This window comes from Schistocerca cancellata, unplaced genomic scaffold, assembly GCF_023864275.1.
Source record: "Schistocerca cancellata isolate TAMUIC-IGC-003103 unplaced genomic scaffold, iqSchCanc2.1 HiC_scaffold_1087, whole genome shotgun sequence".
Lineage (NCBI taxonomy): Eukaryota > Metazoa > Arthropoda > Insecta > Orthoptera > Acrididae > Schistocerca > Schistocerca cancellata.
In genome coordinates, this window is record NW_026047086.1 from 286864 (window position 1) to 310558 (window position 23695).

At 49.7% G+C, this 23695-nt stretch overlaps 27 non-coding genes across 27 annotated transcripts; 9 read left to right on the forward strand and 18 right to left on the reverse strand.

Annotated features, from left to right (window-relative positions):
* Positions 1-85: 85 nt before the first annotated feature.
* Positions 86-157, reverse strand: Trnap-ugg (transfer RNA proline (anticodon UGG)). Its single transcript has one exon. It is a non-coding gene; the product is annotated as a tRNA-Pro (tRNA).
* Positions 158-1788: 1631 nt separating this feature from the next.
* Trnap-cgg (transfer RNA proline (anticodon CGG)) lies at positions 1789-1860 on the reverse strand. Its single transcript has one exon. It is a non-coding gene; the product is annotated as a tRNA-Pro (tRNA).
* Positions 1861-2095: 235 nt separating this feature from the next.
* Trnav-uac (transfer RNA valine (anticodon UAC)) lies at positions 2096-2168 on the forward strand. Its single transcript has one exon. It is a non-coding gene; the product is annotated as a tRNA-Val (tRNA).
* A 604-nt stretch (positions 2169-2772) lies between these two features.
* On the reverse strand, positions 2773-2844 carry Trnap-ugg (transfer RNA proline (anticodon UGG)). Its single transcript has one exon. It is a non-coding gene; the product is annotated as a tRNA-Pro (tRNA).
* Positions 2845-4475: 1631 nt separating this feature from the next.
* Trnap-cgg (transfer RNA proline (anticodon CGG)) lies at positions 4476-4547 on the reverse strand. The gene has a single exon. It is a non-coding gene; the product is annotated as a tRNA-Pro (tRNA).
* A 235-nt stretch (positions 4548-4782) lies between these two features.
* On the forward strand, positions 4783-4855 carry Trnav-uac (transfer RNA valine (anticodon UAC)). Its single transcript has one exon. It is a non-coding gene; the product is annotated as a tRNA-Val (tRNA).
* A 604-nt stretch (positions 4856-5459) lies between these two features.
* Trnap-ugg (transfer RNA proline (anticodon UGG)) lies at positions 5460-5531 on the reverse strand. Its single transcript has one exon. It is a non-coding gene; the product is annotated as a tRNA-Pro (tRNA).
* A 1631-nt stretch (positions 5532-7162) lies between these two features.
* Positions 7163-7234, reverse strand: Trnap-cgg (transfer RNA proline (anticodon CGG)). The gene has a single exon. It is a non-coding gene; the product is annotated as a tRNA-Pro (tRNA).
* A 235-nt stretch (positions 7235-7469) lies between these two features.
* On the forward strand, positions 7470-7542 carry Trnav-uac (transfer RNA valine (anticodon UAC)). The gene has a single exon. It is a non-coding gene; the product is annotated as a tRNA-Val (tRNA).
* Positions 7543-8146: 604 nt separating this feature from the next.
* Positions 8147-8218, reverse strand: Trnap-ugg (transfer RNA proline (anticodon UGG)). Its single transcript has one exon. It is a non-coding gene; the product is annotated as a tRNA-Pro (tRNA).
* Positions 8219-9849: 1631 nt separating this feature from the next.
* Positions 9850-9921, reverse strand: Trnap-cgg (transfer RNA proline (anticodon CGG)). Its single transcript has one exon. It is a non-coding gene; the product is annotated as a tRNA-Pro (tRNA).
* A 235-nt stretch (positions 9922-10156) lies between these two features.
* Trnav-uac (transfer RNA valine (anticodon UAC)) lies at positions 10157-10229 on the forward strand. The gene has a single exon. It is a non-coding gene; the product is annotated as a tRNA-Val (tRNA).
* Positions 10230-10833: 604 nt separating this feature from the next.
* On the reverse strand, positions 10834-10905 carry Trnap-ugg (transfer RNA proline (anticodon UGG)). Its single transcript has one exon. It is a non-coding gene; the product is annotated as a tRNA-Pro (tRNA).
* Positions 10906-12536: 1631 nt separating this feature from the next.
* Trnap-cgg (transfer RNA proline (anticodon CGG)) lies at positions 12537-12608 on the reverse strand. Its single transcript has one exon. It is a non-coding gene; the product is annotated as a tRNA-Pro (tRNA).
* Positions 12609-12843: 235 nt separating this feature from the next.
* Positions 12844-12916, forward strand: Trnav-uac (transfer RNA valine (anticodon UAC)). Its single transcript has one exon. It is a non-coding gene; the product is annotated as a tRNA-Val (tRNA).
* Positions 12917-13520: 604 nt separating this feature from the next.
* Trnap-ugg (transfer RNA proline (anticodon UGG)) lies at positions 13521-13592 on the reverse strand. The gene has a single exon. It is a non-coding gene; the product is annotated as a tRNA-Pro (tRNA).
* Positions 13593-15223: 1631 nt separating this feature from the next.
* On the reverse strand, positions 15224-15295 carry Trnap-cgg (transfer RNA proline (anticodon CGG)). The gene has a single exon. It is a non-coding gene; the product is annotated as a tRNA-Pro (tRNA).
* Positions 15296-15530: 235 nt separating this feature from the next.
* On the forward strand, positions 15531-15603 carry Trnav-uac (transfer RNA valine (anticodon UAC)). Its single transcript has one exon. It is a non-coding gene; the product is annotated as a tRNA-Val (tRNA).
* A 604-nt stretch (positions 15604-16207) lies between these two features.
* Trnap-ugg (transfer RNA proline (anticodon UGG)) lies at positions 16208-16279 on the reverse strand. The gene has a single exon. It is a non-coding gene; the product is annotated as a tRNA-Pro (tRNA).
* Positions 16280-17910: 1631 nt separating this feature from the next.
* Trnap-cgg (transfer RNA proline (anticodon CGG)) lies at positions 17911-17982 on the reverse strand. Its single transcript has one exon. It is a non-coding gene; the product is annotated as a tRNA-Pro (tRNA).
* A 235-nt stretch (positions 17983-18217) lies between these two features.
* Positions 18218-18290, forward strand: Trnav-uac (transfer RNA valine (anticodon UAC)). Its single transcript has one exon. It is a non-coding gene; the product is annotated as a tRNA-Val (tRNA).
* Positions 18291-18894: 604 nt separating this feature from the next.
* On the reverse strand, positions 18895-18966 carry Trnap-ugg (transfer RNA proline (anticodon UGG)). The gene has a single exon. It is a non-coding gene; the product is annotated as a tRNA-Pro (tRNA).
* Positions 18967-20597: 1631 nt separating this feature from the next.
* On the reverse strand, positions 20598-20669 carry Trnap-cgg (transfer RNA proline (anticodon CGG)). The gene has a single exon. It is a non-coding gene; the product is annotated as a tRNA-Pro (tRNA).
* Positions 20670-20904: 235 nt separating this feature from the next.
* Trnav-uac (transfer RNA valine (anticodon UAC)) lies at positions 20905-20977 on the forward strand. Its single transcript has one exon. It is a non-coding gene; the product is annotated as a tRNA-Val (tRNA).
* Positions 20978-21581: 604 nt separating this feature from the next.
* Positions 21582-21653, reverse strand: Trnap-ugg (transfer RNA proline (anticodon UGG)). The gene has a single exon. It is a non-coding gene; the product is annotated as a tRNA-Pro (tRNA).
* A 1631-nt stretch (positions 21654-23284) lies between these two features.
* Positions 23285-23356, reverse strand: Trnap-cgg (transfer RNA proline (anticodon CGG)). Its single transcript has one exon. It is a non-coding gene; the product is annotated as a tRNA-Pro (tRNA).
* A 235-nt stretch (positions 23357-23591) lies between these two features.
* On the forward strand, positions 23592-23664 carry Trnav-uac (transfer RNA valine (anticodon UAC)). Its single transcript has one exon. It is a non-coding gene; the product is annotated as a tRNA-Val (tRNA).
* The last annotated feature ends 31 nt before the right edge of the window (positions 23665-23695 follow it).

The window sequence follows — 23695 nt, forward strand, 5'->3', positions numbered from 1 at the left end:
CGTGCTATAACAGGCGTCTACTCTTCATTGAGGAGCTGCAACCGGGGCTGAGTTCCACCTACTCTTCAGCACGGTCAAAATGGCAGGGCTCGTCCGGGATTTGAACCCGGGACCTCCTGCACCCAAAGCAGGAATCATACCCCTAGACCAACGAGCCACCTGCCTGGAGCATCAAGTTAATCCCAAGTAGTGGACCTCACAGGGAACACAAACTTTCACGTGAATTCGCAAGATAAACGCTTTCTGCAGGCAGCACTCACCAATGATGAGAAGAATATTAAAGGCAACGAATAAAAAGGGAAATAACTTCATCGAACACTGCTTATGAACAGCCGGCAGTGCTTCAGTTTCGGTATGTGGTTTCTCAGGGTTAAGAGAAGGCGAATGCACTAAACAAAAGAACATCGGGAAACCAAGCACCAACTCATAACGAAAAGATTGCACAATATACTGCAAGTAAAATTTCCACAAGACGGATACTGAAGACGCCGCAGACAAAAGAATTATTCTATGCAGTAACGATTATCTAGGAAGCATAAATTGCATGTGCTGCTCCACCACACAAATTCTTTTGATACTGTTTTACTTATTCTAAATTTTCATTGCCTGATCGTCTCTAGAATACTGTGTGGTATCCTGGTTTCCAACAGCGATAGTAGTAAGTAAATCGACTACAAAGTCTTTCAAAGTAGGCCAGACACAACAAAAAAACAATCGGAGTTGCGCGTAGCTCATGTCATTCTGCTTTCAAAGGTGAATCTGCGGCTGGGAGTAGTGGCGTACTCCTGTAATCCAAGCTACTGGGAGGCCGTTGTGTGGGAGAGATCTGGAAACAACTACAGATTCGGCCGTTCCATGAGCTCAGGAATGGCCGCGATGCCTTCATTGAGCTCTGCAGATCGACATATGACAGCGTGGAAATTTCGGCAAGCGGTGGCTAAGGGTTAAGAGAAGCCAAACGCACTAAACACTAGAAAGTCGGGAAACCGAAGCTCATAACGAAAAGATTGCGGAATGCAGTGCGGAAGCAAAACTTCGAGAAGACCAACTCTGAAGCCATCGGCGCGCTAGGAATTATTCCTCGCAAGAAGCGATCATGTAGGAAGAGCGAGCCGAGGGTGTCGCTCGACCACACAATAAATTTTTGCTTAATCCAAATTTGCAATACCGGTTCGACACTAGAATATGCGCCTTGGTTCTTCCAAAAGCGATAGTAAAAAGCACGTCGACCGCAGTGTCATTTAGGGTAGTGAGTCAGACATGGGGAGGATATAAGGCGGGTGGAATATGCTGCGACGGGGGGCATTGCAGGGCGGGCGCCGGCTTCTTGCGCTGCGGCGCGCCGGTGCCGGCGGCGGCCTGGCTGGGCTGCTGGTGCCTCCATGTAGAGCTGCCGCCGAGCCCAGGCACCGTGCCGCTAACGAAGCGATTGCCTTTGGTGACATCTTTTGCAATAACGACTGCGCGAATCGACGGTATCTCGTAAGGAAAGAAAGAGCAGCAGCTGCCGCCGAGCCCAGGCGCCGTGCCTAACACGCAGAAGGTCCCTGGTTCGATTGTGGGCGGAAACCCGTTTTCGTCGCACTCAGCAAGACACTTGCTACGATCTCTGCAGTGACCACTTAAATCAACTTCAAACGTTCCACCAGCAGGGTGCACATGGCTCAAATGAAACATGAAACTGTTTCAGAACTGGTTGTCGGATTTTAGCGCTGACTTGGAGGCCTGGAAATGCGCGAAACAGCCGCCGCCATGCGATTTGTTACCACACCGTTGTACAAAACGCAAGGGCTCGTCCGGGATTTGAACCCGGGACCTCCTGCACCCGAAGCAGGAATCATACCCCTAGACCAACGAGCCTGTCCGTTCCGAAAACGCACTGCATGTGAATGACGCCACCTTTGATGGTCTCACCCTGTAGGGCTGCAGCTCGCCCAGCGTTCTCCCTGTCTGTCGCGGTTGGATTGTTTTCATCGACGTCTTTTACTATAGGAACTTCACGAATCGGAGGGAGCTCGTAGCCGATGCCCTTTCTAACACAGAAGAAAAACTGTTGCTATTACGAGTCTCCGGGTGGTACACGAAAAGAACCGTCGTTTCCGTGGTGTAGCGGTTATCACGTCTGCTTTACACGCAGAAGGTCCCCGGTTCGATCCCGGGCGGGAACACAACAATTTTAATCTATATTTCGGATTTCATTTCCGAGATGACCTCACGTCCGCGTATGCAGAGACAAGCAATGTCGTATGCTAGACGGATAGGGCGTCATTTTACTGTCAAATACTGTTGCTCTCTTATTGCACCGGTATTTGGTAACTGGGAACGCCCCTAGCTCCATTATGGCTGGCAAAATTTATAATCCGGTTCTTCAGGGCTACTTCAAGTGCGCTTGCTAATGGCTTTCCTGAGCTCACCCTACTCGCCTTGTCACAGCTCTGTCAAAGTGTGATGCTAACTAATAATGAGAAACTCTTAGCCACTCTCAATCTCACATGCCACCACACCTTTGTTGTTGCCGTCGTTAGTAAGATGAGGGTAGACTGTCGCACAGTTAAGCTGAATCTCCACTCACGGTGCACATATTCCGCAAAGACAACCTTGCTTTCCGTTGCATGCAAAATTACCGTCTGCGTTTCTACCGAATTCCACCTACGTACTTTACTGGTGCCGCATTCTTGTTATATCCACGTGCTATAACAGGCGTCTACTCTTCATTGAGGAGCTGCAACCGGGGCTGAGTTCCACCTACTCTTCAGCACGGTCAAAATGGCAGGGCTCGTCCGGGATTTGAACCCGGGACCTCATGCACCCAAAGCAGGAATCATACCCCTAGACCAACGAGCCACCTGCCTGGAGCATCAAGTTAATCCCAAGTAGTGGACCTCACAGGGAACACAAACTTTCACGTGAATTCGCAAGATAAACGCTTTCTGCAGGCAGCACTCACCAATGATGAGAAGAATATTAAAGGCAACGAATAAAAAGGGAAATAACTTCATCGAACACTGCTTATGAACAGCCGGCAGTGCTTCAGTTTCGGTATGTGGTTTCTCAGGGTTAAGAGAAGGCGAATGCACTAAACAAAAGAACATCGGGAAACCAAGCACCAACTCATAACGAAAAGATTGCACAATATACTGCAAGTAAAATTTCCACAAGACGGATACTGAAGACGCCGCAGACAAAAGAATTATTCTATGCAGTAACGATTATCTAGGAAGCATAAATTGCATGTGCTGCTCCACCACACAAATTCTTTTGATACTGTTTTACTTATTCTAAATTTTCATTGCCTGATCGTCTCTAGAATACTGTGTGGTATCCTGGTTTCCAACAGCGATAGTAGTAAGTAAATCGACTACAAAGTCTTTCAAAGTAGGCCAGACACAACAAAAAAACAATCGGAGTTGCGCGTAGCTCATGTCATTCTGCTTTCAAAGGTGAATCTGCGGCTGGGAGTAGTGGCGTACTCCTGTAATCCAAGCTACTGGGAGGCCGTTGTGTGGGAGAGATCTGGAAACAACTACAGATTCGGCCGTTCCATGAGCTCAGGAATGGCCGCGATGCCTTCATTGAGCTCTGCAGATCGACATATGACAGCGTGGAAATTTCGGCAAGCGGTGGCTAAGGGTTAAGAGAAGCCAAACGCACTAAACACTAGAAAGTCGGGAAACCGAAGCTCATAACGAAAAGATTGCGGAATGCAGTGCGGAAGCAAAACTTCGAGAAGACCAACTCTGAAGCCATCGGCGCGCTAGGAATTATTCCTCGCAAGAAGCGATCATGTAGGAAGAGCGAGCCGAGGGTGTCGCTCGACCACACAATAAATTTTTGCTTAATCCAAATTTGCAATACCGGTTCGACACTAGAATATGCGCCTTGGTTCTTCCAAAAGCGATAGTAAAAAGCACGTCGACCGCAGTGTCATTTAGGGTAGTGAGTCAGACATGGGGAGGATATAAGGCGGGTGGAATATGCTGCGACGGGGGGCATTGCAGGGCGGGCGCCGGCTTCTTGCGCTGCGGCGCGCCGGTGCCGGCGGCGGCCTGGCTGGGCTGCTGGTGCCTCCATGTAGAGCTGCCGCCGAGCCCAGGCACCGTGCCGCTAACGAAGCGATTGCCTTTGGTGACATCTTTTGCAATAACGACTGCGCGAATCGACGGTATCTCGTAAGGAAAGAAAGAGCAGCAGCTGCCGCCGAGCCCAGGCGCCGTGCCTAACACGCAGAAGGTCCCTGGTTCGATTGCGGGCGGAAACCCGTTTTCGTCGCACTCAGCAAGACACTTGCTACGATCTCTGCAGTGACCACTTAAATCAACTTCAAACGTTCCACCAGCAGGGTGCACATGGCTCAAATGAAACATGAAACTGTTTCAGAACTGGTTGTCGGATTTTAGCGCTGACTTGGAGGCCTGGAAATGCGCGAAACAGCCGCCGCCATGCGATTTGTTACCACACCGTTGTACAAAACGCAAGGGCTCGTCCGGGATTTGAACCCGGGACCTCCTGCACCCGAAGCAGGAATCATACCCCTAGACCAACGAGCCTGTCCGTTCCGAAAACGCACTGCATGTGAATGACGCCACCTTTGATGGTCTCACCCTGTAGGGCTGCAGCTCGCCCAGCGTTCTCCCTGTCTGTCGCGGTTGGATTGTTTTCATCGACGTCTTTTACTATAGGAACTTCACGAATCGGAGGGAGCTCGTAGCCGATGCCCTTTCTAACACAGAAGAAAAACTGTTGCTATTACGAGTCTCCGGGTGGTACACGAAAAGAACCGTCGTTTCCGTGGTGTAGCGGTTATCACGTCTGCTTTACACGCAGAAGGTCCCCGGTTCGATCCCGGGCGGGAACACAACAATTTTAATCTATATTTCGGATTTCATTTCCGAGATGACCTCACGTCCGCGTATGCAGAGACAAGCAATGTCGTATGCTAGACGGATAGGGCGTCATTTTACTGTCAAATACTGTTGCTCTCTTATTGCACCGGTATTTGGTAACTGGGAACGCCCCTAGCTCCATTATGGCTGGCAAAATTTATAATCCGGTTCTTCAGGGCTACTTCAAGTGCGCTTGCTAATGGCTTTCCTGAGCTCACCCTACTCGCCTTGTCACAGCTCTGTCAAAGTGTGATGCTAACTAATAATGAGAAACTCTTAGCCACTCTCAATCTCACATGCCACCACACCTTTGTTGTTGCCGTCGTTAGTAAGATGAGGGTAGACTGTCGCACAGTTAAGCTGAATCTCCACTCACGGTGCACATATTCCGCAAAGACAACCTTGCTTTCCGTTGCATGCAAAATTACCGTCTGCGTTTCTACCGAATTCCACCTACGTACTTTACTGGTGCCGCATTCTTGTTATATCCACGTGCTATAACAGGCGTCTACTCTTCATTGAGGAGCTGCAACCGGGGCTGAGTTCCACCTACTCTTCAGCACGGTCAAAATGGCAGGGCTCGTCCGGGATTTGAACCCGGGACCTCATGCACCCAAAGCAGGAATCATACCCCTAGACCAACGAGCCACCTGCCTGGAGCATCAAGTTAATCCCAAGTAGTGGACCTCACAGGGAACACAAACTTTCACGTGAATTCGCAAGATAAACGCTTTCTGCAGGCAGCACTCACCAATGATGAGAAGAATATTAAAGGCAACGAATAAAAAGGGAAATAACTTCATCGAACACTGCTTATGAACAGCCGGCAGTGCTTCAGTTTCGGTATGTGGTTTCTCAGGGTTAAGAGAAGGCGAATGCACTAAACAAAAGAACATCGGGAAACCAAGCACCAACTCATAACGAAAAGATTGCACAATATACTGCAAGTAAAATTTCCACAAGACGGATACTGAAGACGCCGCAGACAAAAGAATTATTCTATGCAGTAACGATTATCTAGGAAGCATAAATTGCATGTGCTGCTCCACCACACAAATTCTTTTGATACTGTTTTACTTATTCTAAATTTTCATTGCCTGATCGTCTCTAGAATACTGTGTGGTATCCTGGTTTCCAACAGCGATAGTAGTAAGTAAATCGACTACAAAGTCTTTCAAAGTAGGCCAGACACAACAAAAAAACAATCGGAGTTGCGCGTAGCTCATGTCATTCTGCTTTCAAAGGTGAATCTGCGGCTGGGAGTAGTGGCGTACTCCTGTAATCCAAGCTACTGGGAGGCCGTTGTGTGGGAGAGATCTGGAAACAACTACAGATTCGGCCGTTCCATGAGCTCAGGAATGGCCGCGATGCCTTCATTGAGCTCTGCAGATCGACATATGACAGCGTGGAAATTTCGGCAAGCGGTGGCTAAGGGTTAAGAGAAGCCAAACGCACTAAACACTAGAAAGTCGGGAAACCGAAGCTCATAACGAAAAGATTGCGGAATGCAGTGCGGAAGCAAAACTTCGAGAAGACCAACTCTGAAGCCATCGGCGCGCTAGGAATTATTCCTCGCAAGAAGCGATCATGTAGGAAGAGCGAGCCGAGGGTGTCGCTCGACCACACAATAAATTTTTGCTTAATCCAAATTTGCAATACCGGTTCGACACTAGAATATGCGCCTTGGTTCTTCCAAAAGCGATAGTAAAAAGCACGTCGACCGCAGTGTCATTTAGGGTAGTGAGTCAGACATGGGGAGGATATAAGGCGGGTGGAATATGCTGCGACGGGGGGCATTGCAGGGCGGGCGCCGGCTTCTTGCGCTGCGGCGCGCCGGTGCCGGCGGCGGCCTGGCTGGGCTGCTGGTGCCTCCATGTAGAGCTGCCGCCGAGCCCAGGCACCGTGCCGCTAACGAAGCGATTGCCTTTGGTGACATCTTTTGCAATAACGACTGCGCGAATCGACGGTATCTCGTAAGGAAAGAAAGAGCAGCAGCTGCCGCCGAGCCCAGGCGCCGTGCCTAACACGCAGAAGGTCCCTGGTTCGATTGCGGGCGGAAACCCGTTTTCGTCGCACTCAGCAAGACACTTGCTACGATCTCTGCAGTGACCACTTAAATCAACTTCAAACGTTCCACCAGCAGGGTGCACATGGCTCAAATGAAACATGAAACTGTTTCAGAACTGGTTGTCGGATTTTAGCGCTGACTTGGAGGCCTGGAAATGCGCGAAACAGCCGCCGCCATGCGATTTGTTACCACACCGTTGTACAAAACGCAAGGGCTCGTCCGGGATTTGAACCCGGGACCTCCTGCACCCGAAGCAGGAATCATACCCCTAGACCAACGAGCCTGTCCGTTCCGAAAACGCACTGCATGTGAATGACGCCACCTTTGATGGTCTCACCCTGTAGGGCTGCAGCTCGCCCAGCGTTCTCCCTGTCTGTCGCGGTTGGATTGTTTTCATCGACGTCTTTTACTATAGGAACTTCACGAATCGGAGGGAGCTCGTAGCCGATGCCCTTTCTAACACAGAAGAAAAACTGTTGCTATTACGAGTCTCCGGGTGGTACACGAAAAGAACCGTCGTTTCCGTGGTGTAGCGGTTATCACGTCTGCTTTACACGCAGAAGGTCCCCGGTTCGATCCCGGGCGGGAACACAACAATTTTAATCTATATTTCGGATTTCATTTCCGAGATGACCTCACGTCCGCGTATGCAGAGACAAGCAATGTCGTATGCTAGACGGATAGGGCGTCATTTTACTGTCAAATACTGTTGCTCTCTTATTGCACCGGTATTTGGTAACTGGGAACGCCCCTAGCTCCATTATGGCTGGCAAAATTTATAATCCGGTTCTTCAGGGCTACTTCAAGTGCGCTTGCTAATGGCTTTCCTGAGCTCACCCTACTCGCCTTGTCACAGCTCTGTCAAAGTGTGATGCTAACTAATAATGAGAAACTCTTAGCCACTCTCAATCTCACATGCCACCACACCTTTGTTGTTGCCGTCGTTAGTAAGATGAGGGTAGACTGTCGCACAGTTAAGCTGAATCTCCACTCACGGTGCACATATTCCGCAAAGACAACCTTGCTTTCCGTTGCATGCAAAATTACCGTCTGCGTTTCTACCGAATTCCACCTACGTACTTTACTGGTGCCGCATTCTTGTTATATCCACGTGCTATAACAGGCGTCTACTCTTCATTGAGGAGCTGCAACCGGGGCTGAGTTCCACCTACTCTTCAGCACGGTCAAAATGGCAGGGCTCGTCCGGGATTTGAACCCGGGACCTCCTGCACCCAAAGCAGGAATCATACCCCTAGACCAACGAGCCACCTGCCTGGAGCATCAAGTTAATCCCAAGTACTGGACCTCACAGGGAACACAAACTTTCACGTGAATTCGCAAGATAAACGCTTTCTGCAGGCAGCACTCACCAATGATGAGAAGAATATTAAAGGCAACGAATAAAAAGGGAAATAACTTCATCGAACACTGCTTATGAACAGCCGGCAGTGCTTCAGTTTCGGTATGTGGTTTCTCAGGGTTAAGAGAAGGCGAATGCACTAAACAAAAGAACATCGGGAAACCAAGCACCAACTCATAACGAAAAGATTGCACAATATACTGCAAGTAAAATTTCCACAAGACGGATACTGAAGACGCCGCAGACAAAAGAATTATTCTATGCAGTAACGATTATCTAGGAAGCATAAATTGCATGTGCTGCTCCACCACACAAATTCTTTTGATACTGTTTTACTTATTCTAAATTTTCATTGCCTGATCGTCTCTAGAATACTGTGTGGTATCCTGGTTTCCAACAGCGATAGTAGTAAGTAAATCGACTACAAAGTCTTTCAAAGTAGGCCAGACACAACAAAAAAACAATCGGAGTTGCGCGTAGCTCATGTCATTCTGCTTTCAAAGGTGAATCTGCGGCTGGGAGTAGTGGCGTACTCCTGTAATCCAAGCTACTGGGAGGCCGTTGTGTGGGAGAGATCTGGAAACAACTACAGATTCGGCCGTTCCATGAGCTCAGGAATGGCCGCGATGCCTTCATTGAGCTCTGCAGATCGACATATGACAGCGTGGAAATTTCGGCAAGCGGTGGCTAAGGGTTAAGAGAAGCCAAACGCACTAAACACTAGAAAGCCGGGAAACCGAAGCTCATAACGAAAAGATTGCGGAATGCAGTGCGGAAGCAAAACTTCGAGAAGACCAACTCTGAAGCCATCGGCGCGCTAGGAATTATTCCTCGCAAGAAGCGATCATGTAGGAAGAGCGAGCCGAGGGTGTCGCTCGACCACACAATAAATTTTTGCTTAATCCAAATTTGCAATACCGGTTCGACACTAGAATATGCGCCTTGGTTCTTCCAAAAGCGATAGTAAAAAGCGCGTCGACCGCAGTGTCATTTAGGGTAGTGAGTCAGACATGGGGAGGATATAAGGCGGGTGGAATATTCAGCGACGGGGGGCATTGCAGGGCGGGCGCCGGCTTCTTGCGCTGCGGCGCGCCGGTGCCGGCGGCGGCCTGGCTGGGCTGCTGGTGCCTCCATGTAGAGCTGCCGCCGAGCCCAGGCACCGTGCCGCTAACGAAGCGATTGCCTTTGGTGACATCTTTTGCAATAACGACTGCGCGAATCGACGGTATCTCGTAAGGAAAGAAAGAGCAGCAGCTGCCGCCGAGCCCAGGCGCCGTGCCTAACACGCAGAAGGTCCCTGGTTCGATTGCGGGCGGAAACCCGTTTTCGTCGCACTCAGCAAGACACTTGCTACGATCTCTGCAGTGACCACTTAAATCAACTTCAAACGTTCCACCAGCAGGGTGCACATGGCTCAAATGAAACATGAAACTGTTTCAGAACTGGTTGTCGGATTTTAGCGCTGACTTGGAGGCCTGGAAATGCGCGAAACAGCCGCCGCCATGCGATTTGTTACCACACCGTTGTACAAAACGCAAGGGCTCGTCCGGGATTTGAACCCGGGACCTCCTGCACCCGAAGCAGGAATCATACCCCTAGACCAACGAGCCTGTCCGTTCCGAAAACGCACTGCATGTGAATGACGCCACCTTTGATGGTCTCACCCTGTAGGGCTGCAGCTCGCCCAGCGTTCTCCCTGTCTGTCGCGGTTGGATTGTTTTCATCGACGTCTTTTACTATAGGAACTTCACGAATCGGAGGGAGCTCGTAGCCGATGCCCTTTCTAACACAGAAGAAAAACTGTTGCTATTACGAGTCTCCGGGTGGTACACGAAAAGAACCGTCGTTTCCGTGGTGTAGCGGTTATCACGTCTGCTTTACACGCAGAAGGTCCCCGGTTCGATCCCGGGCGGGAACACAACAATTTTAATCTATATTTCGGATTTCATTTCCGAGATGACCTCACGTCCGCGTATGCAGAGACAAGCAATGTCGTATGCTAGACGGATAGGGCGTCATTTTACTGTCAAATACTGTTGCTCTCTTATTGCACCGGTATTTGGTAACTGGGAACGCCCCTTGCTCCATTATGGCTGGCAAAATTTATAATCCGGTTCTTCAGGGCTACTTCAAGTGCGCTTGCTAATGGCTTTCCTGAGCTCACCCTACTCGCCTTGTCACAGCTCTGTCAAAGTGTGATGCTAACTAATAATGAGAAACTCTTAGCCACTCTCAATCTCACATGCCACCACACCTTTGTTGTTGCCGTCGTTAGTAAGATGAGGGTAGACTGTCGCACAGTTAAGCTGAATCTCCACTCACGGTGCACATATTCCGCAAAGACAACCTTGCTTTCCGTTGCATGCAAAATTACCGTCTGCGTTTCTACCGAATTCCACCTACGTACTTTACTGGTGCCGCATTCTTGTTATATCCACGTGCTATAACAGGCGTCTACTCTTCATTGAGGAGCTGCAACCGGGGCTGAGTTCCACCTACTCTTCAGCACGGTCAAAATGGCAGGGCTCGTCCGGGATTTGAACCCGGGACCTCATGCACCCAAAGCAGGAATCATACCCCTAGACCAACGAGCCACCTGCCTGGAGCATCAAGTTAATCCCAAGTAGTGGACCTCACAGGGAACACAAACTTTCACGTGAATTCGCAAGATAAACGCTTTCTGCAGGCAGCACTCACCAATGATGAGAAGAATATTAAAGGCAACGAATAAAAAGGGAAATAACTTCATCGAACACTGCTTATGAACAGCCGGCAGTGCTTCAGTTTCGGTATGTGGTTTCTCAGGGTTAAGAGAAGGCGAATGCACTAAACAAAAGAACATCGGGAAACCAAGCACCAACTCATAACGAAAAGATTGCACAATATACTGCAAGTAAAATTTCCACAAGACGGATACTGAAGACGCCGCAGACAAAAGAATTATTCTATGCAGTAACGATTATCTAGGAAGCATAAATTGCATGTGCTGCTCCACCACACAAATTCTTTTGATACTGTTTTACTTATTCTAAATTTTCATTGCCTGATCGTCTCTAGAATACTGTGTGGTATCCTGGTTTCCAACAGCGATAGTAGTAAGTAAATCGACTACAAAGTCTTTCAAAGTAGGCCAGACACAACAAAAAAACAATCGGAGTTGCGCGTAGCTCATGTCATTCTGCTTTCAAAGGTGAATCTGCGGCTGGGAGTAGTGGCGTACTCCTGTAATCCAAGCTACTGGGAGGCCGTTGTGTGGGAGAGATCTGGAAACAACTACAGATTCGGCCGTTCCATGAGCTCAGGAATGGCCGCGATGCCTTCATTGAGCTCTGCAGATCGACATATGACAGCGTGGAAATTTCGGCAAGCGGTGGCTAAGGGTTAAGAGAAGCCAAACGCACTAAACACTAGAAAGCCGGGAAACCGAAGCTCATAACGAAAAGATTGCGGAATGCAGTGCGGAAGCAAAACTTCGAGAAGACCAACTCTGAAGCCATCGGCGCGCTAGGAATTATTCCTCGCAAGAAGCGATCATGTAGGAAGAGCGAGCCGAGGGTGTCGCTCGACCACACAATAAATTTTTGCTTAATCCAAATTTGCAATACCGGTTCGACACTAGAATATGCGCCTTGGTTCTTCCAAAAGCGATAGTAAAAAGCGCGTCGACCGCAGTGTCATTTAGGGTAGTGAGTCAGACATGGGGAGGATATAAGGCGGGTGGAATATTCAGCGACGGGGGGCATTGCAGGGCGGGCGCCGGCTTCTTGCGCTGCGGCGCGCCGGTGCCGGCGGCGGCCTGGCTGGGCTGCTGGTGCCTCCATGTAGAGCTGCCGCCGAGCCCAGGCACCGTGCCGCTAACGAAGCGATTGCCTTTGGTGACATCTTTTGCAATAACGACTGCGCGAATCGACGGTATCTCGTAAGGAAAGAAAGAGCAGCAGCTGCCGCCGAGCCCAGGCGCCGTGCCTAACACGCAGAAGGTCCCTGGTTCGATTGCGGGCGGAAACCCGTTTTCGTCGCACTCAGCAAGACACTTGCTACGATCTCTGCAGTGACCACTTAAATCAACTTCAAACGTTCCACCAGCAGGGTGCACATGGCTCAAATGAAACATGAAACTGTTTCAGAACTGGTTGTCGGATTTTAGCGCTGACTTGGAGGCCTGGAAATGCGCGAAACAGCCGCCGCCATGCGATTTGTTACCACACCGTTGTACAAAACGCAAGGGCTCGTCCGGGATTTGAACCCGGGACCTCCTGCACCCGAAGCAGGAATCATACCCCTAGACCAACGAGCCTGTCCGTTCCGAAAACGCACTGCATGTGAATGACGCCACCTTTGATGGTCTCACCCTGTAGGGCTGCAGCTCGCCCAGCGTTCTCCCTGTCTGTCGCGGTTGGATTGTTTTCATCGACGTCTTTTACTATAGGAACTTCACGAATCGGAGGGAGCTCGTAGCCGATGCCCTTTCTAACACAGAAGAAAAACTGTTGCTATTACGAGTCTCCGGGTGGTACACGAAAAGAACCGTCGTTTCCGTGGTGTAGCGGTTATCACGTCTGCTTTACACGCAGAAGGTCCCCGGTTCGATCCCGGGCGGGAACACAACAATTTTAATCTATATTTCGGATTTCATTTCCGAGATGACCTCACGTCCGCGTATGCAGAGACAAGCAATGTCGTATGCTAGACGGATAGGGCGTCATTTTACTGTCAAATACTGTTGCTCTCTTATTGCACCGGTATTTGGTAACTGGGAACGCCCCTAGCTCCATTATGGCTGGCAAAATTTATAATCCGGTTCTTCAGGGCTACTTCAAGTGCGCTTGCTAATGGCTTTCCTGAGCTCACCCTACTCGCCTTGTCACAGCTCTGTCAAAGTGTGATGCTAACTAATAATGAGAAACTCTTAGCCACTCTCAATCTCACATGCCACCACACCTTTGTTGTTGCCGTCGTTAGTAAGATGAGGGTAGACTGTCGCACAGTTAAGCTGAATCTCCACTCACGGTGCACATATTCCGCAAAGACAACCTTGCTTTCCGTTGCATGCAAAATTACCGTCTGCGTTTCTACCGAATTCCACCTACGTACTTTACTGGTGCCGCATTCTTGTTATATCCACGTGCTATAACAGGCGTCTACTCTTCATTGAGGAGCTGCAACCGGGGCTGAGTTCCACCTACTCTTCAGCACGGTCAAAATGGCAGGGCTCGTCCGGGATTTGAACCCGGGACCTCCTGCACCCAAAGCAGGAATCATACCCCTAGACCAACGAGCCACCTGCCTGGAGCATCAAGTTAATCCCAAGTACTGGACCTCACAGGGAACACAAACTTTCACGTGAATTCGCAAGATAAACGCTTTCTGCAGGCAGCACTCACCAATGATGAGAAGAATATTAAAGGCAACGAATAAAAAGGGAAATAACTTCATCGAACACTGCTTATGAACAGCCGGCAGTGCTTCAGTTTCGGTATGTGGTTTCTCAGGGTTAAGAGAAGGCGAATGCACTAAACAAAAGAACATCGGGAAACCAAGCACCAACTCATAACGAAAAGATTGCACAATATACTGCAAGTAAAATTTCCACAAGACGGATACTGAAGACGCCGCAGACAAAAGAATTATTCTATGCAGTAACGATTATCTAGGAAGCATAAATTGCATGTGCTGCTCCACCACACAAATTCTTTTGATACTGTTTTACTTATTCTAAATTTTCATTGCCTGATCGTCTCTAGAATACTGTGTGGTATCCTGGTTTCCAACAGCGATAGTAGTAAGTAAATCGACTACAAAGTCTTTCAAAGTAGGCCAGACACAACAAAAAAACAATCGGAGTTGCGCGTAGCTCATGTCATTCTGCTTTCAAAGGTGAATCTGCGGCTGGGAGTAGTGGCGTACTCCTGTAATCCAAGCTACTGGGAGGCCGTTGTGTGGGAGAGATCTGGAAACAACTACAGATTCGGCCGTTCCATGAGCTCAGGAATGGCCGCGATGCCTTCATTGAGCTCTGCAGATCGACATATGACAGCGTGGAAATTTCGGCAAGCGGTGGCTAAGGGTTAAGAGAAGCCAAACGCACTAAACACTAGAAAGCCGGGAAACCGAAGCTCATAACGAAAAGATTGCGGAATGCAGTGCGGAAGCAAAACTTCGAGAAGACCAACTCTGAAGCCATCGGCGCGCTAGGAATTATTCCTCGCAAGAAGCGATCATGTAGGAAGAGCGAGCCGAGGGTGTCGCTCGACCACACAATAAATTTTTGCTTAATCCAAATTTGCAATACCGGTTCGACACTAGAATATGCGCCTTGGTTCTTCCAAAAGCGATAGTAAAAAGCGCGTCGACCGCAGTGTCATTTAGGGTAGTGAGTCAGACATGGGGAGGATATAAGGCGGGTGGAATATTCAGCGACGGGGGGCATTGCAGGGCGGGCGCCGGCTTCTTGCGCTGCGGCGCGCCGGTGCCGGCGGCGGCCTGGCTGGGCTGCTGGTGCCTCCATGTAGAGCTGCCGCCGAGCCCAGGCACCGTGCCGCTAACGAAGCGATTGCCTTTGGTGACATCTTTTGCAATAACGACTGCGCGAATCGACGGTATCTCGTAAGGAAAGAAAGAGCAGCAGCTGCCGCCGAGCCCAGGCGCCGTGCCTAACACGCAGAAGGTCCCTGGTTCGATTGCGGGCGGAAACCCGTTTTCGTCGCACTCAGCAAGACACTTGCTACGATCTCTGCAGTGACCACTTAAATCAACTTCAAACGTTCCACCAGCAGGGTGCACATGGCTCAAATGAAACATGAAACTGTTTCAGAACTGGTTGTCGGATTTTAGCGCTGACTTGGAGGCCTGGAAATGCGCGAAACAGCCGCCGCCATGCGATTTGTTACCACACCGTTGTACAAAACGCAAGGGCTCGTCCGGGATTTGAACCCGGGACCTCCTGCACCCGAAGCAGGAATCATACCCCTAGACCAACGAGCCTGTCCGTTCCGAAAACGCACTGCATGTGAATGACGCCACCTTTGATGGTCTCACCCTGTAGGGCTGCAGCTCGCCCAGCGTTCTCCCTGTCTGTCGCGGTTGGATTGTTTTCATCGACGTCTTTTACTATAGGAACTTCACGAATCGGAGGGAGCTCGTAGCCGATGCCCTTTCTAACACAGAAGAAAAACTGTTGCTATTACGAGTCTCCGGGTGGTACACGAAAAGAACCGTCGTTTCCGTGGTGTAGCGGTTATCACGTCTGCTTTACACGCAGAAGGTCCCCGGTTCGATCCCGGGCGGGAACACAACAATTTTAATCTATATTTCGGATTTCATTTCCGAGATGACCTCACGTCCGCGTATGCAGAGACAAGCAATGTCGTATGCTAGACGGATAGGGCGTCATTTTACTGTCAAATACTGTTGCTCTCTTATTGCACCGGTATTTGGTAACTGGGAACGCCCCTAGCTCCATTATGGCTGGCAAAATTTATAATCCGGTTCTTCAGGGCTACTTCAAGTGCGCTTGCTAATGGCTTTCCTGAGCTCACCCTACTCGCCTTGTCACAGCTCTGTCAAAGTGTGATGCTAACTAATAATGAGAAACTCTTAGCCACTCTCAATCTCACATGCCACCACACCTTTGTTGTTGCCGTCGTTAGTAAGATGAGGGTAGACTGTCGCACAGTTAAGCTGAATCTCCACTCACGGTGCACATATTCCGCAAAGACAACCTTGCTTTCCGTTGCATGCAAAATTACCGTCTGCGTTTCTACCGAATTCCACCTACGTACTTTACTGGTGCCGCATTCTTGTTATATCCACGTGCTATAACAGGCGTCTACTCTTCATTGAGGAGCTGCAACCGGGGCTGAGTTCCACCTACTCTTCAGCACGGTCAAAATGGCAGGGCTCGTCCGGGATTTGAACCCGGGACCTCATGCACCCAAAGCAGGAATCATACCCCTAGACCAACGAGCCACCTGCCTGGAGCATCAAGTTAATCCCAAGTAGTGGACCTCACAGGGAACACAAACTTTCACGTGAATTCGCAAGATAAACGCTTTCTGCAGGCAGCACTCACCAATGATGAGAAGAATATTAAAGGCAACGAATAAAAAGGGAAATAACTTCATCGAACACTGCTTATGAACAGCCGGCAGTGCTTCAGTTTCGGTATGTGGTTTCTCAGGGTTAAGAGAAGGCGAATGCACTAAACAAAAGAACATCGGGAAACCAAGCACCAACTCATAACGAAAAGATTGCACAATATACTGCAAGTAAAATTTCCACAAGACGGATACTGAAGACGCCGCAGACAAAAGAATTATTCTATGCAGTAACGATTATCTAGGAAGCATAAATTGCATGTGCTGCTCCACCACACAAATTCTTTTGATGCTGTTTTACTTATTCTAAATTTTCATTGCCTGATCGTCTCTAGAATACTGTGTGGTATCCTGGTTTCCAACAGCGATAGTAGTAAGTAAATCGACTACAAAGTCTTTCAAAGTAGGCCAGACACAACAAAAAAACAATCGGAGTTGCGCGTAGCTCATGTCATTCTGCTTTCAAAGGTGAATCTGCGGCTGGGATTAGTGGCGTACTCCTGTAATCCAAGCTACTGGGAGGCCGTTGTGTGGGAGAGATCTGGAAACAACTACAGATTCGGCCGTTCCATGAGCTCAGGAATGGCCGCGATGCCTTCATTGAGCTCTGCAGATCGACATATGACAGCGTGGAAATTTCGGCAAGCGGTGGCTAAGGGTTAAGAGAAGCCAAACGCACTAAACACTAGAAAGTCGGGAAACCGAAGCTCATAACGAAAAGATTGCGGAATGCAGTGCGGAAGCAAAACTTCGAGAAGACCAACTCTGAAGCCATCGGCGCGCTAGGAATTATTCCTCGCAAGAAGCGATCATGTAGGAAGAGCGAGCCGAGGGTGTCGCTCGACCACACAATAAATTTTTGCTTAATCCAAATTTGCAATACCGGTTCGACACTAGAATATGCGCCTTGGTTCTTCCAAAAGCGATAGTAAAAAGCACGTCGACCGCAGTGTCATTTAGGGTAGTGAGTCAGACATGGGGAGGATATAAGGCGGGTGGAATATGCTGCGACGGGGGGCATTGCAGGGCGGGCGCCGGCTTCTTGCGCTGCGGCGCGCCGGTGCCGGCGGCGGCCTGGCTGGGCTGCTGGTGCCTCCATGTAGAGCTGCCGCCGAGCCCAGGCACCGTGCCGCTAACGAAGCGATTGCCTTTGGTGACATCTTTTGCAATAACGACTGCGCGAATCGACGGTATCTCGTAAGGAAAGAAAGAGCAGCAGCTGCCGCCGAGCCCAGGCGCCGTGCCTAACACGCAGAAGGTCCCTGGTTCGATTGCGGGCGGAAACCCGTTTTCGTCGCACTCAGCAAGACACTTGCTACGATCTCTGCAGTGACCACTTAAATCAACTTCAAACGTTCCACCAGCAGGGTGCACATGGCTCAAATGAAACATGAAACTGTTTCAGAACTGGTTGTCGGATTTTAGCGCTGACTTGGAGGCCTGGAAATGCGCGAAACAGCCGCCGCCATGCGATTTGTTACCACACCGTTGTACAAAACGCAAGGGCTCGTCCGGGATTTGAACCCGGGACCTCCTGCACCCGAAGCAGGAATCATACCCCTAGACCAACGAGCCTGTCCGTTCCGAAAACGCACTGCATGTGAATGACGCCACCTTTGATGGTCTCACCCTGTAGGGCTGCAGCTCGCCCAGCGTTCTCCCTGTCTGTCGCGGTTGGATTGTTTTCATCGACGTCTTTTACTATAGGAACTTCACGAATCGGAGGGAGCTCGTAGCCGATGCCCTTTCTAACACAGAAGAAAAACTGTTGCTATTACGAGTCTCCGGGTGGTACACGAAAAGAACCGTCGTTTCCGTGGTGTAGCGGTTATCACGTCTGCTTTACACGCAGAAGGTCCCCGGTTCGATCCCGGGCGGGAACACAACAATTTTAATCTATATTTCGGATTTCATTTCCGAGATGACCTCACGTCCGCGTATGCAGAGACAAGCAATGTCGTATGCTAGACGGATAGGGCGTCATTTTACTGTCAAATACTGTTGCTCTCTTATTGCACCGGTATTTGGTAACTGGGAACGCCCCTAGCTCCATTATGGCTGGCAAAATTTATAATCCGGTTCTTCAGGGCTACTTCAAGTGCGCTTGCTAATGGCTTTCCTGAGCTCACCCTACTCGCCTTGTCACAGCTCTGTCAAAGTGTGATGCTAACTAATAATGAGAAACTCTTAGCCACTCTCAATCTCACATGCCACCACACCTTTGTTGTTGCCGTCGTTAGTAAGATGAGGGTAGACTGTCGCACAGTTAAGCTGAATCTCCACTCACGGTGCACATATTCCGCAAAGACAACCTTGCTTTCCGTTGCATGCAAAATTACCGTCTGCGTTTCTACCGAATTCCACCTACGTACTTTACTGGTGCCGCATTCTTGTTATATCCACGTGCTATAACAGGCGTCTACTCTTCATTGAGGAGCTGCAACCGGGGCTGAGTTCCACCTACTCTTCAGCACGGTCAAAATGGCAGGGCTCGTCCGGGATTTGAACCCGGGACCTCCTGCACCCAAAGCAGGAATCATACCCCTAGACCAACGAGCCACCTGCCTGGAGCATCAAGTTAATCCCAAGTACTGGACCTCACAGGGAACACAAACTTTCACGTGAATTCGCAAGATAAACGCTTTCTGCAGGCAGCACTCACCAATGATGAGAAGAATATTAAAGGCAACGAATAAAAAGGGAAATAACTTCATCGAACACTGCTTATGAACAGCCGGCAGTGCTTCAGTTTCGGTATGTGGTTTCTCAGGGTTAAGAGAAGGCGAATGCACTAAACAAAAGAACATCGGGAAACCAAGCACCAACTCATAACGAAAAGATTGCACAATATACTGCAAGTAAAATTTCCACAAGACGGATACTGAAGACGCCGCAGACAAAAGAATTATTCTATGCAGTAACGATTATCTAGGAAGCATAAATTGCATGTGCTGCTCCACCACACAAATTCTTTTGATACTGTTTTACTTATTCTAAATTTTCATTGCCTGATCGTCTCTAGAATACTGTGTGGTATCCTGGTTTCCAACAGCGATAGTAGTAAGTAAATCGACTACAAAGTCTTTCAAAGTAGGCCAGACACAACAAAAAAACAATCGGAGTTGCGCGTAGCTCATGTCATTCTGCTTTCAAAGGTGAATCTGCGGCTGGGAGTAGTGGCGTACTCCTGTAATCCAAGCTACTGGGAGGCCGTTGTGTGGGAGAGATCTGGAAACAACTACAGATTCGGCCGTTCCATGAGCTCAGGAATGGCCGCGATGCCTTCATTGAGCTCTGCAGATCGACATATGACAGCGTGGAAATTTCGGCAAGCGGTGGCTAAGGGTTAAGAGAAGCCAAACGCACTAAACACTAGAAAGCCGGGAAACCGAAGCTCATAACGAAAAGATTGCGGAATGCAGTGCGGAAGCAAAACTTCGAAAAGACCAACTCTGAAGCCATCGGCGCGCTAGGAATTATTCCTCGCAAGAAGCGATCATGTAGGAAGAGCGAGCCGAGGGTGTCGCTCGACCACACAATAAATTTTTGCTTAATCCAAATTTGCAATACCGGTTCGACACTAGAATATGCGCCTTGGTTCTTCCAAAAGCGATAGTAAAAAGCGCGTCGACCGCAGTGTCATTTAGGGTAGTGAGTCAGACATGGGGAGGATATAAGGCGGGTGGAATATTCAGCGACGGGGGGCATTGCAGGGCGGGCGCCGGCTTCTTGCGCTGCGGCGCGCCGGTGCCGGCGGCGGCCTGGCTGGGCTGCTGGTGCCTCCATGTAGAGCTGCCGCCGAGCCCAGGCACCGTGCCGCTAACGAAGCGATTGCCTTTGGTGACATCTTTTGCAATAACGACTGCGCGAATCGACGGTATCTCGTAAGGAAAGAAAGAGCAGCAGCTGCCGCCGAGCCCAGGCGCCGTGCCTAACACGCAGAAGGTCCCTGGTTCGATTGCGGGCGGAAACCCGTTTTCGTCGCACTCAGCAAGACACTTGCTACGATCTCTGCAGTGACCACTTAAATCAACTTCAAACGTTCCACCAGCAGGGTGCACATGGCTCAAATGAAACATGAAACTGTTTCAGAACTGGTTGTCGGATTTTAGCGCTGACTTGGAGGCCTGGAAATGCGCGAAACAGCCGCCGCCATGCGATTTGTTACCACACCGTTGTACAAAACGCAAGGGCTCGTCCGGGATTTGAACCCGGGACCTCCTGCACCCGAAGCAGGAATCATACCCCTAGACCAACGAGCCTGTCCGTTCCGAAAACGCACTGCATGTGAATGACGCCACCTTTGATGGTCTCACCCTGTAGGGCTGCAGCTCGCCCAGCGTTCTCCCTGTCTGTCGCGGTTGGATTGTTTTCATCGACGTCTTTTACTATAGGAACTTCACGAATCGGAGGGAGCTCGTAGCCGATGCCCTTTCTAACACAGAAGAAAAACTGTTGCTATTACGAGTCTCCGGGTGGTACACGAAAAGAACCGTCGTTTCCGTGGTGTAGCGGTTATCACGTCTGCTTTACACGCAGAAGGTCCCCGGTTCGATCCCGGGCGGGAACACAACAATTTTAATCTATATTTCGGATTTCATTTCCGAGATGACCTCACGTCCGCGTATGCAGAGACAAGCAATGTCGTATGCTAGACGGATAGGGCGTCATTTTACTGTCAAATACTGTTGCTCTCTTATTGCACCGGTATTTGGTAACTGGGAACGCCCCTAGCTCCATTATGGCTGGCAAAATTTATAATCCGGTTCTTCAGGGCTACTTCAAGTGCGCTTGCTAATGGCTTTCCTGAGCTCACCCTACTCGCCTTGTCACAGCTCTGTCAAAGTGTGATGCTAACTAATAATGAGAAACTCTTAGCCACTCTCAATCTCACATGCCACCACACCTTTGTTGTTGCCGTCGTTAGTAAGATGAGGGTAGACTGTCGCACAGTTAAGCTGAATCTCCACTCACGGTGCACATATTCCGCAAAGACAACCTTGCTTTCCGTTGCATGCAAAATTACCGTCTGCGTTTCTACCGAATTCCACCTACGTACTTTACTGGTGCCGCATTCTTGTTATATCCACGTGCTATAACAGGCGTCTACTCTTCATTGAGGAGCTGCAACCGGGGCTGAGTTCCACCTACTCTTCAGCACGGTCAAAATGGCAGGGCTCGTCCGGGATTTGAACCCGGGACCTCATGCACCCAAAGCAGGAATCATACCCCTAGACCAACGAGCCACCTGCCTGGAGCATCAAGTTAATCCCAAGTACTGGACCTCACAGGGAACACAAACTTTCACGTGAATTCGCAAGATAAACGCTTTCTGCAGGCAGCACTCACCAATGATGAGAAGAATATTAAAGGCAACGAATAAAAAGGGAAATAACTTCATCGAACACTGCTTATGAACAGCCGGCAGTGCTTCAGTTTCGGTATGTGGTTTCTCAGGGTTAAGAGAAGGCGAATGCACTAAACAAAAGAACATCGGGAAACCAAGCACCAACTCATAACGAAAAGATTGCACAATATACTGCAAGTAAAATTTCCACAAGACGGATACTGAAGACGCCGCAGACAAAAGAATTATTCTATGCAGTAACGATTATCTAGGAAGCATAAATTGCATGTGCTGCTCCACCACACAAATTCTTTTGATACTGTTTTACTTATTCTAAATTTTCATTGCCTGATCGTCTCTAGAATACTGTGTGGTATCCTGGTTTCCAACAGCGATAGTAGTAAGTAAATCGACTACAAAGTCTTTCAAAGTAGGCCAGACACAACAAAAAAACAATCGGAGTTGCGCGTAGCTCATGTCATTCTGCTTTCAAAGGTGAATCTGCGGCTGGGAGTAGTGGCGTACTCCTGTAATCCAAGCTACTGGGAGGCCGTTGTGTGGGAGAGATCTGGAAACAACTACAGATTCGGCCGTTCCATGAGCTCAGGAATGGCCGCGATGCCTTCATTGAGCTCTGCAGATCGACATATGACAGCGTGGAAATTTCGGCAAGCGGTGGCTAAGGGTTAAGAGAAGCCAAACGCACTAAACACTAGAAAGCCGGGAAACCGAAGCTCATAACGAAAAGATTGCGGAATGCAGTGCGGAAGCAAAACTTCGAGAAGACCAACTCTGAAGCCATCGGCGCGCTAGGAATTATTCCTCGCAAGAAGCGATCATGTAGGAAGAGCGAGCCGAGGGTGTCGCTCGACCACACAATAAATTTTTGCTTAATCCAAATTTGCAATACCGGTTCGACACTAGAATATGCGCCTTGGTTCTTCCAAAAGCGATAGTAAAAAGCGCGTCGACCGCAGTGTCATTTAGGGTAGTGAGTCAGACATGGGGAGGATATAAGGCGGGTGGAATATTCAGCGACGGGGGGCATTGCAGGGCGGGCGCCGGCTTCTTGCGCTGCGGCGCGCCGGTGCCGGCGGCGGCCTGGCTGGGCTGCTGGTGCCTCCATGTAGAGCTGCCGCCGAGCCCAGGCACCGTGCCGCTAACGAAGCGATTGCCTTTGGTGACATCTTTTGCAATAACGACTGCGCGAATCGACGGTATCTCGTAAGGAAAGAAAGAGCAGCAGCTGCCGCCGAGCCCAGGCGCCGTGCCTAACACGCAGAAGGTCCCTGGTTCGATTGCGGGCGGAAACCCGTTTTCGTCGCACTCAGCAAGACACTTGCTACGATCTCTGCAGTGACCACTTAAATCAACTTCAAACGTTCCACCAGCAGGGTGCACATGGCTCAAATGAAACATGAAACTGTTTCAGAACTGGTTGTCGGATTTTAGCGCTGACTTGGAGGCCTGGAAATGCGCGAAACAGCCGCCGCCATGCGATTTGTTACCACACCGTTGTACAAAACGCAAGGGCTCGTCCGGGATTTGAACCCGGGACCTCCTGCACCCGAAGCAGGAATCATACCCCTAGACCAACGAGCCTGTCCGTTCCGAAAACGCACTGCATGTGAATGACGCCACCTTTGATGGTCTCACCCTGTAGGGCTGCAGCTCGCCCAGCGTTCTCCCTGTCTGTCGCGGTTGGATTGTTTTCATCGACGTCTTTTACTATAGGAACTTCACGAATCGGAGGGAGCTCGTAGCCGATGCCCTTTCTAACACAGAAGAAAAACTGTTGCTATTACGAGTCTCCGGGTGGTACACGAAAAGAACCGTCGTTTCCGTGGTGTAGCGGTTATCACGTCTGCTTTACACGCAGAAGGTCCCCGGTTCGATCCCGGGCGGGAACACAACAATTTTAATCTATATTTCGGATTTCAT